Genomic DNA, 19,183 nt, shown 5'->3' with positions numbered 1-19,183 from the left:
TGTTCACTTAGATTTCAAAAGTTAAGACAACATTTTAGCTTCTTAGTTGTTTTATGATCATATTATTGGTACAACATGAACAATTTACGTGAGATTAATTTAGTTCACACGTATATCAAACCATATATCTAGCAGCCTTGAAACAATCTGATCACAGTCTACTGAAGAGTAAAAGTCTTGAGGTTTATTAAGATCAAAGCAGGATCAAATAATCAATTACCAGTCCCAATCACTCAATCAACATTTTTTTCAATCTTGGTTTTTTATTTATTGCTCAAAATCACATGAATAAAATACCACTGGCAAGTAAGCTACGCCGCAACCCCCTTCTGGATAGCAAAACCGATTCCATTAAAAGCAAAAAACTTTGGGTCTTAAGAGGTTGAAAAATTACTACGCAGGACCCATGAGCCGCTGAACCCTGTTGATAAATTCCACAGCTTCCGGAGCTAGGAAAGCAAATATACATGCTGGTTGCAGGGACAAAGTTTATAATGATGATGATTTGAAATAGAAGGAGCTAGTTAACACGAAAACTATAAAACCTAAAATGAAGCTGCAAACTTTAATTTCCCCAAATTGAAGAAATAATTAACAATTAATTTTAAACGAACCAAGGCTGGACTTGATACCTTGATTAATTGATTGATATACTACACCAAACCCACCAACGGTTTCTGGTAACAAGCGGATGGATTACTACTCTGTTTTGACTAACCTTACTCATGTTATCCAAACCTCCCTTTAACATGATTAATCCTATACTTTTAATTTTTTTAATGTTTTACCAATTTAGCCTATGAGCACGGCTACTGAACCCGTGGTATCGGGTATTGTTATTACCAATGGGTGCTGATTATTTGAGGCTTTAGGATCGCTAGATTGGTACGGTATTGATATTGGTACGATATCATATTTTCACGGATTTTTGTCTTTAGTACCGGTATTGTACCGAGTATTTTTGGTACCGGTACCTATATTTAGAGATTTTCAGTATTGGTACCGATATTTAGGATTTTAGTATTCAACTCGTATTGATACCGAAAATCCGTAAATATAGATACTACAAATAAGAATTTAGAAGTAGTGAGTGAGAGAAATCGTCTTGTCACATATTTTACTATTTTACTAATTAATAATATGTGAAGGACCATGAAACTAAATAGTGTAATTACAAGTAATGCATAAAAGATATTCACAAAATATAAGTTCTTGAATATATTTGCCAACCACCAAATCTATATAAAGATATTCATAAAAGTTACTCGGTTTAATTTTTGATTAAAAAATCAAATTAAAATTTTTATAGGTATTAAGCGTGGTCACCTCCGATGTAATTTTCTTAAATGCTACCGGTCACCACTGATTTTTTAAATATAATACCCCATCGTTTGATTTTTTTATTAAACCTCGTAGTGTTTATAAACAAAATTTACAAAATATAGTAAAAAGCTTTGTGTAAGGCCAAAAAGTGTGACTTGCGATATCGAATTACGAAACCCGTTATATGTTAATGGTCAAGTGAATAATTAAAGCCGACGAGAAAACGGGACATGAAACAAGAGCTTCGGGACGCGTTTTTAGCTTCAACATGATAAGGCTTCTAGAAGAATATGTATTAGGCTATAAATAGAACACTTTTAGTCTTTTATATGTGTGTTTTCCATGGTGTAAATCATCCACCCAATGTGAGCTCACATTAGGTGGGTCGTTCTCTATCAATATATCAAATTTTTTAACCGACAACGAGATTGTTCATCTGTATCTTATCTTTATGTTTATATTTATGTTTGGTCATTTGATTTACCGCATCCGTCTCGACACTTTGTAACAAGACCAAAATCGTTCGTGTGGTCGGTTTGGGACCTACACTTTGTTTTTATAAAACTCAAATTGAGGGGGGGCTATTCGTAAAAATAAAAAAACTTGTTTAAACAAAACATAATAGAGGAATTCAAAAATCTTATAGGTCGTCGAGTTACTTTGTAATTCTTCTTCTAAGGTACTCATTCTTCCTCTCGGCTCTCGCATTCTTATGAATCTTTTAGGTTTTGTTGGTTAAAAAATTATCTAGTTTTTTTTTAATTGTAAGAACAATCGTTTGAATGAATAAAAAAATAGATATATAGATGTCATATTGTTTGTTCTGACCCGAACCGAACCACCGACATGAACCGACATCGACCCGAAAATTTTTAAGTTTGTGACTTCGGTCACCGCCATGATGAAGCCCAAGCTTCGCCACTGCTAGAGTGATGTGTCATTTGAACTACATGTCGTGATAATTTTCCTAAGTATAAAGTAAATGTCTTTTGGTTTTTTTGTGGTACACTTTTTTACAACATAAAGCTTATACTCTTTCTACTAAATTATCTAACTAAAATTTTGAAAGTTCCAATAACAAAATTTAACTTCAAACTGTATCATGACGTGCTACTCAGGTAAAAAGAGTACCTAAAAATAGAGATGTTTACGGTTCGGTTCGAAACCGTGAAATCGTCCAAACCGTCATCGGTTTGGTTTCATGGTTGGTTTTCTTTCTTTAACTTTCACTCGGTTGGTTTGAAAATTTTCAAACCGTAGCGAATGGTTTGATTTATGATTTGAACCGAAAACTAACCGTATAAAAACGTACTGGACCATTTAAATTAATCATATATATTCTCAAGTATTTTATATTATATATGTGTATATAACTCTATTACTAGACACATATAATATTTTATATTATTAATATGTCTATGTAATTATGGGTTAATAAATATTGGTAGTAACTAAAACAAAAGTCGGCTAAGCGCAAATCCAAAACGCAAGAAACATTATTTGGCCTTTCAATTTTTTAACTGAGATCATAATCAGTAGATGTTTGTTAAATTTCATAAGTTGTTGAGAACTTTATAATAAAATATCAGAAATTTTTTAGACATTTTATATAAAATTCCGACACGCCCAAACCGTAAAACCAAACCGTTACTAACATTTCGATTTGGTTCACTTTAAGAGTTCAATGGTTTGGTTTTGGTTTACGAGATTAAAAACCGTTACTAACGGTTTGGTTACGGTTTGACCTAAAAAGCGCGAAAACCGGATCGTAAACACCCATACTCAAAAACCTTTTTAAACTCCTCCAACCACCTCTCATGAAGACTGATAATAACATAATTTTTTTCAGAAATAGTGTTTATAGAAATGTTGTTTTAAAAGTGGTGGACGTTTTTAAGTTTTTTCACAAATGGTGTAACCATGGTTTCAAACCACGGTTTGTGTTTTTTTTCACAAGTGTGTCAGGTGAAATTTCAAAAAACAATTGTCACACCCCGACCAAAGGCGGCGGAACATGCCGGGATGCGACGAATTGTCCATAAGCGCATGACACTATTTAAAGCGTCAATATTTAACAACTAATTTAATTTCACAAAATCATAATCGTCACATAACATACTTGTTCATACAATGATCATCACAAAATATAACAAATAAATATATTGTTCATTTTGCTAATAACCTAAAGGTATTTGTGACGTTTTCTTCAAGCTCCCAATATCAACCCAAATGCAAACTTGTAACATTTCATAAAATAAAGTTTATCAACACAAAGGTTGGTGTGCAATTCATAGTTTTGAGCATATATGTATATAATAAGAAAAGACACAAAACTCGTATACGAAACGATGAATTAAAGCAATAACTTGGATAAATAGATATCGCTAATAGAATTACGTTAGCGACACCTAGCTATATGGGGATACCAAATAGTCTAGGATTTATAGTTATCGTTAATTGCATTACGTTAACGACACATTGCTATAAGGGGTTTCCAAATAGACTAGGATTTTATAGTTCCACCAACCAAAAGTGATAAACACATAGGCATATAATCATAGAACACCAAATCGAGCAATTATTTAAGTAAAGTATACAATAACGTTTGTGGCTTAAGATTCAAGTATAAAGCATTTAGTAAGAATAAGCATGAAATGTCACCCCAAAACGAAAGATGAAAAACGGGGTATGAAAGTACTCACATTCAAGTAAGAAACTTGGTCGGTAAAATACGGGAAAAATCGGAGGATGAAGTCTCACGAGCAAGGCCTAAATAAAAATAAAAGCCTTGTATTAGAAAGGTCATTTTAAGAATGCTTTAAAATAAAAGACACGAAATGTAAAGTTTAAGGTTTATAAAGTAACTAGTTTAGAAATTATAGAAATAATCCTTTAAAAATGTAAGTTTGTTCAAAATCGGGTTAAAGTATCTAACATTAATATTTACTCAACCTATGTTAAGTAATAAGGTGGGTAAAAATGCAAGAATGCAAGTCCCTTTGGAATATAGATACTAAAACGGGTTTTAACGAGTGTTCGGGTTGTTGGTTCGGGTCTTGATAATTGGTCAAACCCTCCGGAATATTAAATGTTATGAGATAACCCATAAAAATATGTTAACACTTAACCAAGTATGTAGTTATATTGTTTTAGAACTAAAACGCACGTTAAGCGAGTGTACGGTTTTGTCGATCCAAACTTGTTATAAGATCAAGTTGGATTCAACATTCCAAGTACTTTAATAAAATATTTAAAATCAGTTTGTAAAGTATTTTTAAATAAATATACAAGTCTTGATAGCTAAAAGCACACCTGTGTGTCTTAAGTGAGTGAAAATTGGTTTAGTTCGGTTTGGTTCGGTTTCCATCTCACAATAAGTTCATAGATGGTTTCCACATGCCCAAATATCAAAGAACTTGTATAAATGATTTTAGAAACTTAAATCCAACATAAAGCATGTTTAAACAATTATTTAACAAAACTAGTAAACAAAGTTCGGTTTACGGTTTGGAGCTATTTACGGTTAAACCAAAGCATAGACTCTTCAAACCCATAACCATGGAACTTAAAATAAGTAAGCAAGATAAGTATAAGTTAGCATGGTTAGTAAGCAATAATAAAGTTAGATGGTTAGATGCGGAAAGTATATAACAAAGACCACGAAAGTCCTCAATGTAGCCTTGCCTTACGAGGCCTGAAACTTAACCGACCGGGGCCGGAAAAGTAACTACCAAAGGTAACAAGGTTTGTATTGTATATATGTTGTGCCATATGATTCAAGTGTTAGTTAAGGGTTAGTAAACTAATTAAAATTGCAAAACTAACTCAGTTTGACTTTCAAAGTCAAACTTTGCATAATCATAAAAATAACCTTGTATGATCTTTGAATTTGAGAGAGAGAAAGAGTTATGAGCAGGGATTTATGTTAGGGAGGGCCTTGTATTTATAGGATGAGCTAAACTGGTTAAACAAGTGATTTAAGGGTTAAAACTCGGATTCGTTGGACAATAAAACAAGCAAGGAGACAATATAGACAATCGGGTCTGCTGCTGCTCGAGCTACGCGACCAAAAGGGGCTCCCCCTTCGCGCGGCGGGGTGGGGCTGGTGATAATTTTTAAAGTTTCAAAAATGACATTTTGGCCCCCGAAGTTCGTTTTAAGTGATTTTAACGCGTTTTAAGGCCCGAAAAGAATGTTTTCAAGACCAAACAAGTGTAAAACAATATTGTAACATAAAATTCATCATTTTGATTATTTCATAAGTTTCGGTTTACAAAACGGGTTGGTTTACATGATAAACGGATCAAAAACGAATACAAACAAGAACAAACGGGACCCGATTTTGACGATTGTCACAACAATAAAGTATGAGTAAAATGATATAAACCTCGGTTTCAATCCACATATTAAACACAAAATATAAACCTAATACCACTTTTCGTGAGTGAGATGGTTTTGATGGTCAAGCCGTGGTTTGAAACCACGGTTTTTTTTGTCAAGTACAGAATGTTCACATGCGGTTTTGTTTTTTAGTCAACCCGTGGTTCAAGACCACAATTTGATTTTTCTTTTTAACATTCAGTATTATTCACATGTGATATTGATATTTTTGTTTTTTCTCCATTGAAGTGAAACTACAAGTGCATAATTAATCCGTGAACCTTGTATTTTCAATTGAAAGATTCTTTTGGAATCTTATATATTATTCGTACATGGATGATGCATGTTTAAAATCAATCATGCAATATATACATCTTGAAGTTGAACTACAAGTGCATAATTAATCCGTGAACCTTGTATTTTCAATTAAAAGATTCTTTTGGAATCTTATATATTATTCGTACATGGATGATGCATGTTTAAAATCAATCACGCAATATATACATCTTGAAGTTGATTGTGATATTCTCATCAAAGGCATCCTATCATTTCTTCAATTAAATTGTTAGGAGCTTCATAACCTGTGTTGTCAGATTAGAAAATGAATCCACGAGTATTTCCTGGTCCAAGTAGTTATGATTTGTTATTTTTAGGAGAAAATCACCGAGCCTACCATTTGTTTCATAACAACAATTTTAGTCAAGAAACCCTAACAGTTCGTCGTGCGATAAAAAATTTTGGAAATGCGTTAGACGCAAACCTATACCGGAGAACGTCATGCGCCACATACGTGTAGTTGGTTTTGGCGGTGTTATTGAATGCGGTTACAAAATGTTTCATAGTCATCTAGTAACCACGCTAGTTGAGAGGTGGCGTTCGGAAACACACACATTTCATTTCAAGTTTGGGGAGACCACAATAACCTTAGAAGATGTACAAGTTCTATGGGGTCTGTCGATTGGAGATGAGGTTGAATCTGGTAGGGATACTAGATTAACATTTCCCGAGCAACGATATTCGTGTAATGAACTATTAAGCTTGCATGTGACATTCGTCAAATTCGGATTTCGATTTTCTTTCACGTTTTATTTTAATAAATTATACTTCAAACCCATATTGTATTGCAAACCCGACCCGGTAATTTTATTAATCTTTTAAGTCGATCTTTAAATTTATCACGTACTTAGTTCATCAAAATCCGTCATGTAGGCGTGTATTAATCGTTGTTCATTTAACATGAAATTAGTTTATAATTTGTAAGGGGTAATTCTTGCCATTTTCGAATCTATATTAACATTTCTTAAGTTTAATACCCTTTCGTAAAATATTTAGAACTTGGAGGGCCTTTCTGTAAATATGTAATATATATACATAAAACCCTAACCCTAACTCATTATATCCAGCCGCCACCCCCGTTTAGCCGTTTTCCGGCGAACTCGATTTTTCAGCAAGAAGCCGACGACACTTGCCACCCTCTCCTCCCTTCCTTGGCTTTTCCGGCAGCCGTCTCTGGCGACCGGAGCGACGACCCGTTAACCCCCTCACCCAAACCGAACCCCTTTTCCCTGTCCCTCACGTTTTTCCGGCGAGCCCTTTCTTCGGCAACCCTCTTCCCTCTCTGCTCGTTAGTCCGGCGACCGGAAAACCCGGCCACGTACTCCGGCCTCTGTAGTCTCTCTCTCTCTTTCCGTCTCTCTCTCTCTCTCTCTCTCTCTCTCCGTCTCTCTCTCTGGTTCGTTTTTCCGGTGCGCCTCCGGCGGCCGGAATCGGCTCCGGCGACCCCTTTTTCCTCATCTCCGACTTCAAATCAGGTATCGATTGGTAGTGTGTGATTTTCGATTTCCCTCCGTGACCAACTTTGGTTTGTTTTTGTTAACAAATTATTGAAGTTATTATTACTATTTTTATCATCATTATATTTATTATCTAGATTATATTATTATTGTTATTTCCTTATAAAAAAACTTATATTATTATTAATTTTTAATTATTAGTACTATTGTTGTTATATTTATTAATAGATCATTAATATGGTGAACTCGTTTAGAAACCGAACCAAAATCGAGTATGATATCATTATTACTATCAATATTATTTATTTTTATTTTTATTATTATTATTATTATTTTCAACAACACTTTAATTAATACTAAGATTTTGATTCTTTAACTATTATTATTAGTATTATACTATATTAGTATTATTAATAATAATTATTGTTATTATTATTATCATCATTAATATCGGTATTGTCAAAGTTTAATATTATATTAGGCTTCAACCCATTTTAAAAATTGAACCAACGTCAGGCATAGTTATCATTAACGTTACCATACTCGTTTAAAGGTTTCGTAGTTATATTTTTATTCTCTTAACAAAAATATTATCACTATATTAATCTATAATATTAATTAATAATATTATTATGAACTTTATTATATCAAATCACTTTATAAAACCGATCCTTTTGATTTAAACTCCGGTAATTTTTATTATATATTATTTTAATCATTTAAAGCAATAATATAATATTATTTTTATATTCCATTAGCGATAAAGGGTAATTTCCAAACGTTAACAAGGTAATCGATATTCGATTAATAACCGAACCTCTCATTATAAGTTTCAATATATAATATTAAGTTTAGTTATACTTTCACGAAATATCAATATTAATATTATATTATTTATTCTATTTAAGGTGTTTGTCATTTCAAGTCGGATCCGTTCTTTCTCGTTCGCTAGCTTGTGCATCATTTTATCTATATCTATTATTCTCGGTTTATCAATCGAGGTGAGTACTTTCATACCCTGTTTTCTATCTTTTATTTTGGGGTGACATTTCATACTTATTCATCTAAATGTTTTATACTTCAATCTTAAACCACAAACGTTATTGTATATTTTACTTAAATACTTGCTCGATTTGGTGTTCTATGATTATATGCTTACGTGTTTATCGCTTTTGGTTGGTGGAAGTCTATAAATCCTAGACTACTTGGCATCCCCTTTTAGAAAGGTGTCGTTAACATAATGCAATTAACGATAACTATAAAATCCTAGACTATCTGGCATCCCCTTATAGTTAGGTGTCGCTAACGTAATTCTATTAGCGATTTATCTTTTTATCGAAATTATTGCTTTTATTTATTGTTTCGTATACGAGTTTTGTGGCTTTTCCTTACTATATACTATATGCTCAAACTTATGAATTGCTCACCAACCTTTGTGTTGACAAACTTTATTTTATGAAATGTTACAGGTTTGACTTTTGTTGACTCATGGTTTTGACGAAAAACATTACCAAGACTATTAGGATATTATAGTAAAACGAATATATTTGTTTATTTGTGTGACCAAGATGTGTTTGTTTATTGATTTATGAAATAAACGAGTTGATTAAATATTGTCACTTTAATAGTGTCTTGTGTTTTGGGCAATCGGTTGCACCCTGGCATGTTCCGTCGCCTTTGGTCGGGGTGTGACATTGCATGTTGAAGAAAATGATTTTTAAAATAAAAAATCAAGGTTAACTCGTCTTACAGTTGAACTAGGAAATGATCTCCCGGAGGACACATCGGAAGACGATTGTGTTAGGAGAGCAAGAGTGTATATACTATACTTATTGGGTGGTACTTTGTTTCCCGATTCTTCGAGTTGCAGCGTATTTTTCTATTATCCAAGTCATTTACGAGATTTAGATAAACGTGAACGACTTAGCTGGGCAAGCACAGTGCTTTCATACCTTTTCAAAAATTTATGCAAAGGAGCATCTTCTAAAGCCATAGAGATTTCTGGCCCGCCAATGTTGTTGCAATTATGGGCGTGTGAGAGAATAAGTCTTGTTTCACCAACACGCTCAATGGAATATCAAAGTGGCAAAACATACAGTTCAAGGTATTTATTAAAATAATGAGTGTTTCTTTTTCTATTTTTAAAGCTCTCACACTTTTACGCCCTGTTCTTGAGTTTTTTTTTAAGGAGGGAAAGGAAAGAAAAACCAAGGATAACTAAAATATGGGTGTTCTTGAGTTTTTTTAAGGAGGGAAAGGAAAGGAGTATGAGGAGTTAGGAGGGAATAAAATTTTTTCCAATAAGTTATCCTCCCATTTTTGGGCTGATTACTAAGGAAAACAACATCTAATTACAATATTACCCATTAGAAAACACAATCGGCCTTTTCATCTGTGGGTTCTTCATCTTCTCATGATCGGCCTTTTCATAACACTCATCTTTTTCATCTGTGGGTTATTCATCTTCTTCATTTGGCGGCCTCTTTCATCTGCGATTTGTACCTCGGTAAGTCATCTTCTTCATCTGGCGGCCTCTTTCATGATCAATTTAACCTAATTGTTCAATCTCTTATATTATTTGCTGCTGTTCCCTTTGTAATTGATGACTTTTTGTTGAAAGTTTTTATTTTTGCTGAAAGTTCGTATTACTTGAGACACCTGATTCGCAAGCCAAGTATCCAAGTTTTTCGAAGAGTAAGAAAAGAAAGCTTGAGAAGGATGATGAATTTACAACAACGCTTATGAGTTCAATTAACAGTGATGCTGATGCTATTGGTAAAAGCACAAAGGTATTAAATCAAATTTTAATATTATTTTTTTTCCTAAAATTTATATATTTATCTTCACATGATTTCGTTGCCTAATACATTTAAACAAAAGTGACTATAAAAACAACAACTGTGGCTTCATGAAAATAAATAAAATATGGAATAATAATAATAATAATAATAATAATAATAATAATAATAAAATTATGCAATCATCTACAAATGTATAGTTTTTTGGCAAAGCAAAGGTGGTTATAAAAAATCTACTGAAGCTTCATAAAAATAAATAAAAAAATGGGAAATAATACAACCTGTAATGTCCACTGTGACATTGAAGTTTTAAGCCTAATGAGAAAACTTGCAGGGTAAATATATTCATTTAGTTGTACCACTACACCACCATGATCATCATTAACTGCAGGAAGTAGTTGAACATTTTCAACTCCGTCTTTAATTGTCGATCCGTGAGATATAATATCCAGGTTTGGGTTGTATTGCAACTTGCAAGTACTGAGTACTCTTTAAATAGCTTTTCCTTGATAGACCTGAAGTTTAATTTTGGGTCTTTAGGTTGTACTTTTGCTCCTACTGTGGTGAATTAAACCTTGTAGTAACTAAAACGACCATGATTTCATTGCCTAATACATGTTGTTTGTTACTATTTTAGGATTTATGCAAGGTAATGGAAGGTTCTCGTGCACGTGTTCACTCAGAGGAGGAAATCTACAAAGAGTTGGAGATTATGGGCATAGTGTCAGAGGAGGAAATCTTTGATGCGTATCTTTTTTTGGTTGAGCGTCTGGAAAAAGCACGGGCTCTTTTTGGTTGTCCTCTTAACAAGCGGGTGAATATGTTACGTAGAATGATGGGAGCATGGGAATGAGATTTGAAACTTTTTTTGAAACTTTTATGTTTTTTTTGGAAACCGAGTTGAACTTTTTTGGAACTAGTTGGTTGCATTTCTTGTTAAAAGTAGTTGGTTATTTTTTGGAGACGATTGCTTATTAAAATGTGTGTTTGTTTTTGGAGACAATTGCTTATTAAGGATGAGGGGTACAATTGTAAAAGTGTTATTTTCCTTTTCTTTCCATCTAACTTAAGAACATAGTTATCCTTTCCTTTCCTCTAATTTCCTTCCAACTCAAGAACACACCCAATTAAAAAAAATTTCCTTCCCTTCCCTTCCCTTTCTTATCATTCCCTCTCCTTTCCTTTTCTCACACTTTTAGATTGTTTTACTATTTATTAGGTGGAATTGTCATTTAAGTTTTCGTGAAATACCAAATCATGCACTCTCCCACTACCGTTCAAAGTTACAATCTTTACAAACATATGAGGTATCCAAATTTTATTGACATATAAACTTTATTCATATTGTGATTGGGTGTTAATATAATTTATTTTTTATTAACAGTTTTAAAGGATGCCGTATTTTCAAGAAGAAGACCTTTTTCCGGAAAGTTGTTTAAGTGGAAAAGATAGTTGGAGATGTGACATGACTCTCATATTTTGGGAAGTTGTTGAACCACATTTACCAAGCAGGGTTATGCGCCCATTTGGAGTGGTACATGATGGTCGGTTAATTTGTATATGTTTTAGTTCGTTTATTATTTAGTTTTAACTGTTTATTCTAGAACTATCGATACTTCATACGTGTTTTATTGGATTTCAGGTCATAGGCGTTAAAGTACTCATTATGGACCTGTCGTGACACAGAATGAAGACCCGGGATGTCCAGCACGCAAAACAATGAAATGGTTAAAGTTTGCTGTAACAGGGTCCCATCGCGGTACGCGATGGGCTTGCTGAGGTCCCCATCGCGTACCGCGATGGGTTATAAAATATCTTTGACTTCGGTCAATCGCGCTACGCGATCGACCCTTAAGAAGGCCCGTCGCATACCGCGACGGGTGTGCAGACGGGGTTTTGAGTTGATAACTTTATTTTCATCAAGAAGAAACCCTAACTCCGTTTTTGAAGAATAGAGGCGATTTCCAGCAGTTCCGATAGGCGATTTCACCATCCTAGCTCGTGTCAAGACCATACCTATGATCCATATCATCCGTATTGAAGATTCGATGATGTCGCGGCTCGGCTAATCTCCTAGAATCGCACCCGGGATGTTTAGTTTGTAACCTTTAACAGTTTTTCTCATGTGATTAAGAATACTTATGTTTTGTTATTGATGATTAATATATGATTATTGATGTTTGGTATTTCTGAGTGTTCGGTCGGTTTAGGTTTACGTTGGTCTGAACGATATGTTACCAGTTGCTAGATAATTAGTCATATAACTGTTTGGTTAGATTGAATACAATAAAAAATACAATTACCCTTAACTGAGTCACACTGGAAAGGACTGTTTTATAACCAGTGCCGTGTGTAAAGTAATTGTTGATGTCTAAGGTTTTGTCTGATTGATCAGTTTTCAGTTAATCGTTAAAAATTAATCTGTTAGGTTGCATGAGATACTGTTGGTTGCTTACTTGAATTCCCGGGTGTGATTTGCTTTGTTAACTGTTTGAAATTCGTTTACTTGTTCATTGCTTAGTTCTCTAAATTTACTAAAAATTGCTTGTGTGATCAGCACTAAAAGTTAGTCACCTCATAATATTAAATCTGTTACACGAATACATTGACCACATACTCCTTGTGATACGATACCCTACTTGCTCTAACTATTTAGAATAATTAGGTTTTTGATTGACTCAAACGACGGTCATCAAAATGGCGTCGTTGCCGGGGAGTTAGTGCGCTTAGTTTCTTTCGTGTTATCTAATTTTTGTGTTTAATTTTAATTTTAGTTTTAATTTTGTTTTCAATTTTTAGTTTAAATTTTATCTATCTGTATTTTACGCGGGTTGTGTTAGTTGTGCAGATTACATGTTTATGAACACCCGCCATTTGGGCCGACAGTCTCCGTTAATTTACGAGCCCGAAATTGAGAGGTTAGCTCGACAGAACCGAGTACAAAACAGAAACTCTGAGATGGAAGAACAAAACCAGAACCAGAACCAGAACCAAAACGGAAACCAGAACCAGAACAATAACCAAAACCAAGATCCACTTCCACAAACCAACATGTTTCACCCTGACAACATACCCGATCCACCAAACTTCAACAACCAGAATAACCAAAACAACTCAGCTCGTGCCTCCAGAACCCGGAATCAAAACCGAAACTGAAACCTTAACCGATACTTAAACCTTAACTTTGACCAAGCCGGACCATCCGCTCCAAACAATAACCCCAACAGCCGAGTTCGGATAAATATTGATGATGTTCAACTGAGTGTTCCGACTGAAGAAGAGGATGAGGGGGAAGATAATAATAGAAACGAGGGTTTTCGGGCAGCTGATGATAAGGTAGATCGATGGGTTAGAAGGAATCGAGCGGTTGAGCTCGAGAATGAGGTTGATGAACCAGAGATTGAGGGTAATAATCAGTATGAAGAAGAAGTGGAAGAGCCGGTAAATCGAAGACGGCCTGAACCCGTTAACAGAAACGGAAGGAATCGAGAAAGGGTGAATCGGGCGGAACGGCCTGAAAGAGTTCGTGATATTCCAGTTAACTGGGGAGGTATGGGAAACCCCGGGGGGGGGGGGGGGCAGAGGAGAAATTACATAGCCCCGGCTCATGGTGTTAACAGTCGGTTCAGACCGGCTATCTCAGATGGAGCATCCCCGTTGGTTCCATAGGAACGAGTGCAGGGACAACCAACTTTCAAGTCCCGACCATCTTACATCAACATCGTTCCTCACTTCAACGGGATGGCTTCAGAAGACCCGTATTCACACTTAACTGATTTTTCGGCTATCTGCGGGTCTATCGGTGACGGTACGTTTGATCAAGATGAAGTCCGGTTGCGGTTATTCCAATTTTCCCTAAAAGACAAAGCGAAACTTTGGTTTAACTCGCTATCGATGCACAGTATCAAAAACTGGGCCGAGATGCAACAAGTTTTTCTAAACTTGTTTTATTCACGGTCGAAGACTACCGTGGCCCGTTCCGACATTCGTCACTCTTCACAGTTACCTGGTGAGTTATTTCACGAAGCCTTTACTAGATACAAAGACATGATCAGGAAATGCCCACATCACCAGATCGAACTGTGGGAACTGGTAAAGTGCTTTGTTGATGGTTTGACATACGAGGACCGAAAGCATCTTATGGCCTCGTGTAATGGTCTGTTGCTGAATCAGCCTGAGGAAGATGATTGGGATTTTTTGGAATTTATGTGTGAAGATTCTAAGGCAGAAGTAGCAGCTGAAAGACGAAGACGTGGTAATTCCTCCAGGTCAGTTAAGCCAGTCAAGTCAGTCACGAGTGAATCTGAAAGAATTACTGAGTTGGAACGCGAACTGGCTGAGTTGAAAAAGGGTAAGAAAAGAGAGTTCGGGAAAGTTGGTGTTAAATTCCCGGTTTGTGAAGATTGTGGTGAAATCGTGCATAAGGCAGAAAATTGTCCCGAGTATAATGATGATGTGGAGGATGACACCGAGGAAGTTAATTATACTTACGGGGATTCCAAAGGCCAAGGGTTCAATTCGAACACATATCACCCGGGCCTGAGGAATCACCCGAACTTTCGTTACGGGAACACGTCTTCTCAGTTGAACTCGAACTTTCAGGGATCGAGCCAGAACAGATCGCAGGGTAATTACCGCCAGAGCGGTTATCAGCAGGATTCGAGTAATCAAAACCGGGGGTATAATAGAGACGGTAACCTAGGCGGAAATTCTTCGGGTAATCAGGATCAACAGATAGGGTCCTCGGGAAATTCTGATGATTCGGTGCACTCGAAGTTGGATGCGTTGTTGAAAGTCATGACCGATCACAAAACCGAAACGAAGCAACAGTTCGAGTTACGGGATAAGTCGTCAAAGGCAATGATGAAGCAGATCGGTCAGCTCGCTTCAGATGTGGCAAAGTTACAGAAAAACATGAGCCAACTCCCGAACGACACCATAGTAAATCCGAACCACTACAGTTCCAGTTCGTAAAAGCATGTCAATCAGGAAAGTATTTTACGTAGTGGTAAGAAATATGATAATAAGGTTGGAGGTCCACCACCATTGGTTGATGGGGTGGTGGAAGAGATTGATGAAAATCTCGTCAGTGATGACGAGCCGGAACTGATTAAATTAAATGAATCTAACAAAAGTGAAACTAAAAATAACAAGTCGGTTCCGAAGGATGACACCAACAACTCTAAGGATAAGGAAAAAGTGAAAACTGTTCCATATCCCGATGCTTTGTTGGCACCATCAAAGGCGAAGATGGCATCAAAACGTGGCCCGCAACAAGAAGAAATTTGGGAAACTTTTAAACAAGTTAAAACTAACATTCCTCTTTTAGAAGCCATTAAACAAATTCCCGCCTATGCCAAGTACTTGAAAGAGCTGTGCACACAAAAAAGGAGTCATAAGATTCCTAAAGAAATTGATTTTACCGATAATGTGAGTGCAATTCTTTCGGGTTCGCTTCCACCGAAGCTACAAGATCCGGGAACGCCCATTATACCCATTCAAGTGGGTGATTTTAAAATGACTCGGGCGCTTCTAGATTTTGGAGCTAGTATCAGTATTCTCCCGGGCAGTTTATATGACCAGTACGATTTTGGCCCGCTTCGTGCGGCTGCCACTACGGTTGTCTTGGCTGACCAGACACCGAAACTGCCCCGAGGAATATTGACTGACGTTATCGTCAAGGTGAAAGACTTTTACTTTCCAGTTGACTTTTTGGTTCTCGATTATGTTTCAGGTGAAAGGACCAAACAGCCTACGGTTATCCTCGGTAGACCATTTTTGGCTAACGCAAATGCCAACATTAATTGTAGAAATGATACTGTTGACATGACATTCGGTAACCATAAGCTGAGAATTAATGTTTTCACACGTGGAAATAATTCGGTCGATGACGAATGCTTCATGGCTGATGTCATTGACGAGTGCATCCCGCTATACGACTCTGTCGTCAGTTCGGATGGCATAGCGGAGACGTGTTTTTTGTTTGACAGGTCACAGGTGGAAACAGACAAGTTGCTGGAAGAGGAGGAAAGACAAATGGAGATCGCAGCTGTGCGAGGAGACCGTCCACCATGGTCAGTTCAGGTGGAACCGCTTCCCGAGAAGATTGATACCGGGTTGAAACCGTCAATGCTGGAAGCACCGAAAGTCGAGTTGAAAGAGCTCCCAAAGCATTTAAAATATGCTTTTCTTGGTAAGAATAATACGTTGCTTGTTATTATAGCTTCTAACTTATCTATGGAACAGGAAAATGATTTGATGGAGGTGCTGGTTGCGAATAAAGAAGCAATCGGGTGGACGATAGCGGATCTGAAGGGAATCAGTCCCTCAATTGTGATGCACAAAATCTTAACAGATCCGGCTGTCAAACCTGCGCACAATGCTCAGCGGAGGTTTAACCCGAACATGAGGGAAGTGGTGAAGAAGGAAGTGCTGAAGTGGTTAGATGCTGCCATTATCTTTGCCATATCAGACAGCACGTGGGTGAGCCCGACACAGACAGTACCGAAAAAGGCGGGCATCCAAGTCGTTAAGGATGACTCAGGTAACGAGGTCGCCACCCGGCCGGTAACCGGGTGGCGCATTTGTATTGATTATCGTAAACAGAACGCGGCAACATCAAAAGATCAATTTCGCTTCCGTTTATCGATCAAATTGTCGAAAAGCTATCTGGTCAAAAATTTTATTGTTTTCTAGATGGGTATTCCGGGTATAACCAGATAGCTATTCATCCTGAAGATCATGAAAAGACCACGTTTACGTGCCCGTATGGCACATTCGCGTTTAGGCGAATGCCATTCGGGTTATGTAACGCCCCCGCCACCTTTCAGAGGTGCATGATGAGTATCTTTTCAAATATGGTGGGGGAGTCTTTGGAAATTTTCATGATGATTTTTCGATTTTCGGCACATCTTTCGAGTCATGTTTAAACCAACTTGAAAAAGTTTCGAAAAGATGTGTCGAAACGAGCTTGGTTCTTAGTTGGGAAAAGAGCCATTTTATGGTACAAGAGGGAATTGTTTTGGGCCATGTTGTTTCGAGTCGTGGGATCGAGGTCGACCGGGCTAAGGTCCAAGTCATTTCCACTCTACCTCATCCCACCAATGTCAAAGGCATTAGATCGTTTCTGGGGCATGCTGGGTTTTATAGACAATTTATTAAGGGTTTTAGTGACATTATCAAACCCTTATGTAATTTATTACTTAAGGATGCCCCGTTTGACTTTAATGATGAATAAACAATACATTTGGGATGATCCGGATTTGTTTAAAATCGGTGCAGATCAGATGATCAGACGATGCATACCCGAGGAGGATGTCAGAGCGGTGTTGGAACACGCACATTCGTCTGCGTGTGGTGGTCATTTTAGTGGCCAGAAACTGCTCGAAAAGTTTTAACGAGTGGTTTCTTTTGGCCATCCTTGTTTAAGGATGCTCACGAGTTTGCGACACATTGTTTAAAGTGTCAAAAACTCGGGAGTATTTCAAAGAGGGACGAGATGCCCTTGAACCCGATCCTTGTTGTTGATATTTTTGATGTTTGGGGAATCGATTTTATGGGCCCGTTTCCTAACTCGCACGGTAATCTGTATATCCTAGTGGCCGTTGATTATGTGTCTAAATGGGTCGAGGCAATAGCCACCAGGACCAATGATCATGCCGTCGTTTGCAATTTCGTTCAAAGTAATATTTTCTCGAGATTTGGAGTCCCCCGAACTATCATAAGTGATGGGGGATCTCATTTTAAAAATTTTAAATTCGAGAAATTGCTTAAACGATACTGTGTTGATCACATAATTGCAACTCCTTACCATCCACAAACAAGTGGACAAGTGGAGGTTTCTAATAGGCAAATTAAAATTTTTTTGCAGAAAACCGTTCGGGCGGACCGAAAAGATTGGTCAACTAAGTTGACCGATGCTCTATGGGCCTACCGAACTGCTTTTAAAACTCCAATTGGAACCACCCCTTATAGACTTGTGTATGGAAAGGATTGCCATTTACCAGTTGAAATTGCACAAGAGCATTTTGGGCTACTAAACAGGTTAATATGGATTATGATGATGCAGGTAAAGCGAGGAAATTGGCTTTGTGCGAGATCGAGGAGTTGAGAGACGAGGCATACGATTGCGCGTCCGCTTACAAGGCAAATATGAAGAAATTTCATGATGCTAATATCCGGTTGAAGAATTTTGAAGTTGTTCAACGAGTGTGGTTGTACAACACGAGAATGAAACTCTTCCCGGGCAAGCTAAGAAGTAAGTGGACGGGCCGGTACTCGATTGTAAGAGTCGGGAATCATGGTCAGTATGAGATTGGATATTTTGATGATCATTTGAGGCAAGTGGTAAATGGCTATAGACTGAAGCCATATTTGGAGATGAAGGACATACACGAGCTGGATGAGGAATCGGTGAATTTTATTGTAACTTCACCGGTTTATGAAGATAACTGAGTTCGAGGCACTGTCGAGCTGTAGACTTTAAATTCAGCGCTTACGGGAGGCAACCCGGGGTTTGTAAGTGTCTATCCAGTTTTGTTTTTATTTTATTGAGTCTTGTACTTAGTGTCATCTCGAGCTTTGTGCAGTAAACGCCAAGTGTGGGGAAACTGGTTGAAGAATGGGAAATTAGAGAAGTTCGGTAAGCATGGGTGTAGTACATGTCACTCCAGGTATGTAAAGGTATTTTCAGTTTTGAACGTGTCCAGGGTGATGTCGGGATGCCAAAACAGGTACGTTTTCGATAAAATTAAATTCTGATTTCTGAACCCATCGCGGTATGCGATGGGCATGGCATAACACCCCATCGCTCTACGCGATGGGGTTAAAACCCTAATTTCTTCATAATTGGGTGGTGGTACGCTCCCAGTCCATCTTAACCCATCGCGT

The sequence above is a fragment of the Bidens hawaiensis genome, unplaced genomic scaffold (genome assembly GCF_021521415.1).
Source record: "Bidens hawaiensis isolate Kalapana, Puna unplaced genomic scaffold, B.hawaiensis_p1.1 tig00036308_1, whole genome shotgun sequence".
Classification (NCBI taxonomy): Eukaryota; Viridiplantae; Streptophyta; class Magnoliopsida; order Asterales; family Asteraceae; genus Bidens; species Bidens hawaiensis.
This window is presented reverse-complemented; position numbering follows the sequence as displayed.